The sequence below is a fragment of the Sebastes umbrosus genome, chromosome 18 (genome assembly GCF_015220745.1).
Source record: "Sebastes umbrosus isolate fSebUmb1 chromosome 18, fSebUmb1.pri, whole genome shotgun sequence".
Classification (NCBI taxonomy): Eukaryota; Metazoa; Chordata; class Actinopteri; order Perciformes; family Sebastidae; genus Sebastes; species Sebastes umbrosus.
The window spans coordinates 26,541,453-26,550,459 of NC_051286.1; positions in this window are offsets into that span (position 1 = coordinate 26,541,453).

Sequence of the window (9,007 nt, forward strand, 5' to 3'; positions counted from 1 at the left end):
TCGTCAGACCCATCGGCGTCACTTTTTGGTCGCAGACGTGCTTAAAGCTGAAGTAGGCGAGATTGGAGCAAATATGATGAAAGAAAGTTACTTCTATAAAATGGTCGCTATACTGGACAGTAGTACATGAAACAGGTAACCTGAAAAAAATCATGTTCCTCTGTGTCCTCCTAACAGTATCAGAGCTGATCTGAGATCTGCTGTCCATCTGCCGTCTATGAGAGCCGGCTGTCAGTCACTCGTGAACTCCGACCAAACGGTCAAACTAGGCAGCACTGATCAAATATGAATTAATATTCTGTTACGTTAATGCCTATTTCTCTCCTCAAATGTTTTCAGAATCATCTTGTAGTGGACTGTTTAGCTGCAAAATGAGAAAGTTTGTGACACCGCCGCCATTGTGAAATGTGTTGAAGGGAACGCCAAGTTACGGTCACATGACCAGAGCACAGCCAATAGGAACACTCTCTTTCTCTGATATGAACTGTGATTGGTCAAAGTCTTCAGATTTTTTAAAGCCTGAAAACAGAGCCATGAGGAGGTGCAGAAGTCCAGTTTTCTCTCAGAACACTAGAATTACAATATGCTGAAAGGTTATTATGGAATTTTTGCCCAATGATGCCAAAAGTATACTGCGTCATGACTTAAACAAAACCACTTGTTAAGGTTTAGAAAACATGATTAGGCTTAAAATGACTGTGAAGTGAAAATGAGACGTAATGTTCTGACAACAGAACACAAACAAACAGCTGATTGTAATGTGAAAGCCTTGTGTTTCTTGGGCCCATCCACCAGCACTCCCGCCAGCACTTGCAGCATTGTCTAGAACTGCAGTATGGTTGCTTGTACCCACCAAATGTGAAGCTGATTGGATGATTCTCAAGATATGCGAAGGGCATATACATACACAGACAGACAGACAGACAGTGATTCCTTCCCTTAGTTAAATGATGCTACTACAGCGCCAACTATTGACCAAATGGCACCAAATTCGTCATGGTCACTCAGACATCATATCTACACAGCTCCACCAAATAACACAAAGCGTTCAGGAGATATGGCATTTGTTGTAATATAAGCCCTGCCCACTGCATTTGAGCTAACTTTGAAAGCCAGCTATAGCAAAACTGTATGGAACATCCACAATCCAAAAAAAGTAACTTTTTCGGCTTGGTCCAGGGATGTTCTGTACCAAATTTGGTGACGATTGCTCAAAGTTTGAACAAAAGTAGCAAAAAATCGCATTTGGAAAAAAGTAAAAATGGTGGAAATAAGCAAATGGGCGTGGCTTAATTTGATAAATTCTTTTGGAACCACAAGATCCAGGGAAATTACTTTGAATTTTGATCCTGAGACTTACGGTTCAAAAGTTACAGGCCAAAATGTAAAGTTCTATAGCGGCACCATCCAAACCCTAACCCTAACCCTAACCCAAACTGCACCACATTCAATCCTGCACTTCCTTAGGTCCTGAGCAATACATCTGCCAAGTATGAAGTAGATTGGATGAGCGGTTCTCAAGATATGTGAATAACATACATACAAACAGACAGAAAGAGATTCCTTGCTTTATATTAGATAACCACAATAACAAAATCATATTTTCCCCATTTTTTTAAGGGTGGTAACATCATGTATGAAAGCTCTGACATTAAAAAGACATTTAGAAACATTACATCCCAGTTACATATATAAAAGGGGGGGAATGACAGAAAGCGTGAGAACCACTGTCTTAGGTAGACCAACACACATTGTTATATACCACACCCTTTTTACACAAGCATATCCCATTGACAGCACAATTGCAGTTTGCTCCCTCATCATAATTATTATTCAACATAACCCTACTTCCCACTTTGCTACTGAACACGAATGTACAGTGTGTCCTTTTGACTGACACACAATGCTGTATTGTTTCTGGAGAGGATATTATTTGCAAGACCACAAGAGGATGCTGATAGCTCTTGGAAAAAATGACTAACACTGTCAATTTCTGATGAACACAGTTTCCTGTAGGCATATTGTGACATGAGGTAACCTCTTGATAAATGTAACTGCGAGGTTATAAGAATAATCACAACATCAGTGTTTATGATACATGCAACACATGAGTAGTGGTCCTAATTTGCATGTTGAGTTTTCATTTAGATGCTCCTGTCAATGTTAAGTAATACAGATAAGCCACAAGAGGCAGACTGATGCTCAAGTACTCAATGACTAAAGGGAAATGCTAAGCTCCACTTTTAAATGCATGAATAGTAGTCTCTTTATGCACCATATGGCCTAAAGTAAAATGCATGGAGAGGAGGTTGTGTTGCTCTGGCTCTATCTATTCGGTGTGGAGAGGTGGTTGTGTTGCTCTGGCTCTATCTATCTGGCGTGGAGAGGAGGTCGTGTTGCTCTGGCTATCTATTCGGCGTGGAGAGGTGGTCGTGTTGCTCTGGCTCTATCTATCTGGCGTGGAGAGAAGGTCGTGTTGCTATGGCTCTGGCTCTATCTATTCGGCGTGGAGAGGTGGTAGTGTTGCTCTGGCTCTATCTATCTGGCGTGGAGAGGAGGTCATGTTGCTCTGGCTCTATCTATCTGGCGTGGAGAGGAGGTTGTGTTTCTCTGGCTCTATCTATCTGGCGTGGAGAGGAGGTTGTGTTGCTCTGGCTCTACCTATCTGGCTTGGAGAAGAGGTTGTGTTGCTCTGGATCTATCTGTTTGGCGACGCCGGGAAGCTGCTTGACATCCTCCTGGATCCACCTTCTCACATATGTTCACATTACATGTATTATGTTTTGTCATATGGATTGTCTATGTTGTATTTTCATTATGCTGTTACTTTGTACACACAACATATATTGCACGTCTGTCCGTCCTGGAAGGGGGAACCCTCCTCTGTTGCTCTTCCTGAGCTTTCTTCCATTTTTTTCCCCGTTAAAAGGTTTTTTTTTTTGGTTCCGTTTTTCCTTATCCGATGAGAGGGTCGCACTGTAAAGGATAGACGGTGCCGTATCCTGAACAGATTGTAAAGCCCCCTGAGGCAAATTTGTGGCTGTACGAATAAAATTGACTCGACTCGACTTGACTTGTTTCATGACTCAGCCGAGTACAAAAATGTTAGACTCGCTGTCTACTTCTTAATTATTACAGTAATTCCCTCCCTTTTATTTGGCAACTTTACAAAGGCTTTTACAACCGCTATGCCACAAATGGTAGCTGTTCCTTTGCTCAAATGCCATTGGACTTACCCTAAAGTAAGAGGAACAAGACAGGGAAAGATTTCAGTCATCCTTTCATGGAAACAGCTTGCATGAGAAGGATGATCCGACGCACTGAAGTGCATCTGTACTGTTCCTTAGAGCTATACTTTTGACAGCCTCTGTTTTTGTTTACAAAAACGAAATAATTGTATATATAGCACTTTGACCCAGTATCGTATTTGTTTATGGGAGTATATATCATAAAGGAATAAAGCCTACAGTGTTACATAATGTGGTCTTTATTTGAATACGGATCCCTTTTACCTAAAACATAATCATGACAATAATGGGATTTAACCATTTGAAAGGGCCTCCTGCCCCCGCAACAACCACCTGTCAGCCACTTTTGGATGCTCAGACACGTACAATTGTGCATCTAGACTTGTGCCAAGGATCAGCTTACTTAACTTGCCAGACAGGTGTGTGACTCAGACAAAAGCACTCCAGGAAGTTGACTGATTTCTAGTACTTTATCTCATGATGATAGTTCTGTGTATATGGAGACGAGCAGTAACATTATCGTTCCCTCCTGATAAAGAGCCCTTATTGGAAGCTGGAGGACAGTGAGAGGTAAATAAATACAATTACCATTTTAAAACTTCACTTTTATCTTATATCGGTGGTTATTACGTATTATGTTATCAGGTAAACTGTAGCTACATATTGTAGAGAAAGCACATATTTGATGAAGCTTGGATAGTCTTTACTCATGCAGAAGAACATTTAACACCGAAGCAATTTTACATCCAACCCATTTTACTGAGCAGATGAAAAACATTTGGGAACATACTGAAGGTAAATAGGACTAAATGGAACATTGATTTTTATATTTCCTTTCTAAATACTACAAATGTCTGCCCTTTGAGTAGATTTTATGTGAGGGGCTTGAGCTTTACTTACAAAGCAGTACCAAACAACATTGTATTCTCTTGCTATTGTACTTAGCAACATTGATATCAAAATCTCCTGGGAGCTGTAGTTGATCAATGCTAACAAACAGTTGTTGTCTTTTATCTTGGTTACAATATTGAGGTGCTTTCAGATTATATTATGTTTTAAATTCACATTGAATGTAGATTATGAAAGGAAAACCCCAGTAGCATGTTTTAGCTTTTTTTTAGGAAGACCGGTGAAAGAAACCTTGAAACCGTGAAACAAAGACTAGGAGGGTTTCACATTTGAAAAGGTGCTTTTCAAACTTAAACTTAACTCCATTCTTTAACTAAATTCACATTATTCCTAATATCAAGTGTTTTAATCTATGAATGTAATGTTCAGTAACTGGAAACGAGAGGACTTTCATCTGTGTTGACCAAACTTGGTTTAGCGGAGTCAGACGTTTAGTGACAAATGCAGAAATGTATTCCTGGCCAATTGCCAGACAGGGTATAAATTAGGAGTTGTAGTAGGCTGTCTTAAAGGAACACTATGCAACATTTAGGGGGATCTATTAAAAGAAAATGAATATAATATTCATGACTATGTTTTCATTAGTGTGTAATCACCTGAAACTATAATCGTTGTGTTTTCGTTCGCTTAGAGTCCTTCATGTCTACATAGGTAGCGGGTCCTCTTCACAGAGTCCAATATGCTGCTCCGCCATGTTCTACAGAAGCCCAGAACGGACAAACCAAACACTGGCTCTAGAGAGAGCCTTTCACGTTTTTACGTTACCTGAAGGCCACCGTAGTTCTCTGTCATGCTTGTGAAACTGCGATAATGTGAGCCGCAGAGTGCTAAACCGTGGTACCACCAGCTGCATTCTGACTTCTGTTGCTCCTAAAGTAGTGTTGGTATGGAAAGGATGGCCACTGAGCAAGGCGTTACCACAGTTTTGCACTCAGCGGCTCACGTTACCTCAGTCTTGGAAAGAGAGGGGTGAGAGGAGGGGTACTCAGTTGGTTTCAATCTGCAACCACACCACTAGATGTGAAAATTGCACTTTTTAATTCTTTATTTGCTCCTTGACAATTTAGAGCGTATACACCGAACACTCATAAAAGATGAGTGACATAAGGTTCACAAAAAACATAATTTGGTTGAATGCAGAAATAAAAACAATGAAAATTGTAAAAAAAAAAATATATATATATATATGCAAAAAATGATGTTCATATGCAAATCTGAAATAGCAATTTCCAGCAGTGTGTTAGTAACTGAAAATAACTATATAGTAATAGTTATTTATAGGGCACTTTTCAATAAAAGGGGTTTACAAAGCGCTAAACAGAACCAGGAATGCTGATAGGAAGATGCATAGTTGGAAAAAAACGAAAGAAAAAAAACTGTAATCAAATAGTAATAAAATAAATAGAACACTTTGTGTGTTCTATTGAAATAGACAAGAAAATGGGATGTGCACAAAATAGGAGAGAACGATAAATATTGTTTGGACAAAAAGTGTAAACTATACCAAAAAGCTTTTAAAGATTTAAGAGATTTAAAAATAGTACCAGAATCAACCTGATATGGTAAGCTGTTTCAAAGTCTAGGAGTCTATTTCTTGCATAAAATGTTTTCAGAAACATATTTTAGTGTACTGTTTACCTGTAAAATGAGAAAGTTTGGCTGCCATGTTGAGATCACTTGAGAAAATACCAAGCACCGCCCACCAGCCGGAGCAAACTGTCTCATTTCACAGCTGAACCGTGCACTACAAGATGTTTCTGACAAAGTTTTATGCGAGAAACTATAATGCATATTTCTCGCGTAAAATGTTTTCAGAATCATCTTGTAGTGCATGGTTCAGCTGTGGCTGGTGGGTGGTGCTTGGTATTTCCCCAACTGATCTCAACATGGCGGCCAGCTCACAGACTTTCTCATTTTAAAGCTAAACTACAAGATGTTTCTGAAAACATTTTACACGAGAAATAGGCATTACAGTGACAGAATATTGATTCATATTTGATCAGCGCTGCTTAGTTTGACCGTTTGGTCGGAGTGATGGACAGCTGCTCAGAGACGGCGAGGCTCCAGCTCGGCTCTGATTGGTTGTTTTCCTCCAGTCTGTGAAATCTTGCAGATGCGGTTAGGAGCACCGGAGGACACCGGAGGACACAGAGGGACATGATTGTTTTCCACATTACTTGTCTCATGCACTACTGTCAGGATGACTGTTTTATAAAAAATAACTTTTTTTAATCACATTTGCTCCATTTCTACCTACTGCTGCTTTAAGGAAATCATTTCTTTCTATGTTGAACAATACACTGAAGTTGCAATTGAGATGGCAGCATGCCCTCAAACTTGAATACCAACCACAAGTTATCAGGAACTACATTTTTGAAATTGTTGGGTAGCATTTTGAAGAAAGCACAAGTACTAGCACAACCTCACATAACACCCTGTTAGATCAGCTATGAGTTTAAACCGTGAGGAACACATGCATACATGTCTCCTGATCGATTTAGTAATGAAAAATCATTGTGTTGCTTGTATTCTCATTCTAGTTGGGATGGCATTGCCAAAGGCAGTAGGATACATGGTTGGTCTTCTGCTTCTATACTACAGTCTGCAGAATCAGGTATACAGAGTGTCTCTGAATGTATTCTTTGAGGTAAGAATTAATAAGGAATACCACTCAAGGTGGTAATGCTATACCATGAGATACTGCAAACATGTGTGATTTGGCTACATCGCTAAAAATGTGAAATATATTAAAGATCCCATATCGTGCAATTTTCAGTTTCATACTGGTATTTGTGTTTCTACTAGAACATGTTTACATGCTGTAATGTAAAAAAAAACTTTTTTTTTTTCCTCATACTGTCTGCCTGAATATACCTGTATATCTGAAACGCTCCGTTTTAGTGCATTTCAACGAAATTGCGTTGCTAGGCAACAGTTTGGGTCCATGTTTACTTCCTGTCAGCTGATATGATTCACAAACACTGCAACCAGGAATAAACTGGGACACATTTAGAATGTTTATGTTTAAAACCGTGTAACGGTCTAAATATTGTATATTTCTGACATCACAAATGGACAGAAATCCTGTCAGCTTGTTTCAAACGCACAATTGCTGAATACGGGCTGTGCGTATTTCTCCATATATTGAACGTTTCGATACTTTCACAGTATTTATGTAGCACTTAAACCTGTTTTATACTATAACAGACATGAAAATCTCACTTTTTACAATATGGGACCTTTAATGCGGTATATGGTTTTGTGTATAATCAGCACGTAGTTACAGTTATTGTTTTATGTAGACAAACACAAATACAATTGAACTAATCAGATGATTTTTCCAGGGATTGATGGGTACAAAAGCATCACACACTCATGCCAGAGAAAAAAGAGAGGGTGAGTCACTTTTTTATGGTAAACAACAGAATTTAACCCTCCTGAATCTGTCCTTTACATCTCTGAAGTATGAACTATCAATTCAATATCTGATTTATGTCTGTTTCATGTCTTTCCAGCTTCCTTAAGTTCTTCCTCTTATGTACTCCAAGCTGTTATCAACACCTCCGACCTGGAGCGTGTCCGAACGCTTTTGGGCGAGTTCATTCTTCCTTACCGGATCAACGGCACCGCTTTAATTACCAGCATCAACACCACAACAGGTCCTTTCATTGTCCATTGTTTTGTCAAATTCAAATATATTCAAATTTCTTTTTTACCAGGAAACATGTCGGTAAACCTCGATGTCATGTGCTGCTGTTTTTTTTCCGTAGTGTGTTCATCAAATCTGTCTGGATACCAATGCAGATGTGAGGAGAGCTATGCTTGGTCGTATAACAGCTGCATTAACTATGAAGCCTGTGATGCCATCATTGGTGACACATGTGGATGTGTTAATGCCCTTCCAGCTGACGGACAGTACTGTCAGCTAAACACCAGTCGAACAGGTATAGTAGTGTTTGCGACGCAACCAAAAGAGTCGATTGCTCACTCAGTACAAAAACATGTTGAGTCTGTACAATTTAAAGGTACCTGGGTATTACTATTTTATGATACTTAGTTCTTCTACTCCACAAAACTGTACTGTTTACTCCACTTCATTCATTCAACAGCTAGATAGATACTTGCAGGTTCAGATTTTACATGCAAAACATATGATGTGATTATGGAATATGATGCCTTGTTGTAGGTGGACATGAAATGCTGCTCACACATTAGAGCAATGGAAGGCAACATATTTTTAACATCATTGGGTAAAAAATTCCATAATAACCTTTTCAGCATATTGTAATTCAAGTGTGCTGAGGGATTTCTGCACTTCCTCATGGCTCTGTTTTCAGGGTTTAAAAAATCTAGCCCATGACGGGAGACTTTGACCAATCACAGGTCATTTCATTACCTCCGCCAAGGCCGAAGGCCTAGGAAGGACAAGATGTTTCTGAAAACATTTTGCACGAGAAATAGGCATTACAGTAACAGAATATTGATTCATATTTGATCAGCGCTGCTTAGTTTGACCGTTTGGTCGGAGTGATTGACAGCTGCTCAGAGAAGTCGAGGGTCCAGCTCGGCTCTGGATTGGTTGTTTTCCTCTGGTCTGTGAAATCTTGCAGATGCTGTTAGGAGCACCGGAGGAAACCGGAGGACACAGAGGAACATCATTTTTTTTCCACATTACTTGTCTCATGCACTACTGTCGGGATATAGTGACCGTTTTGTAAAAAATAACATTTTTAAAACCATATTTGCTCCATTTCTAGCTGCTTTAAGGAAACTGTTTCTTTCTATGCTGACATGCTGAACAATACACTGAAGTTATGCAAATGAGATGGCAGCATGCCCTTAGAACTTGG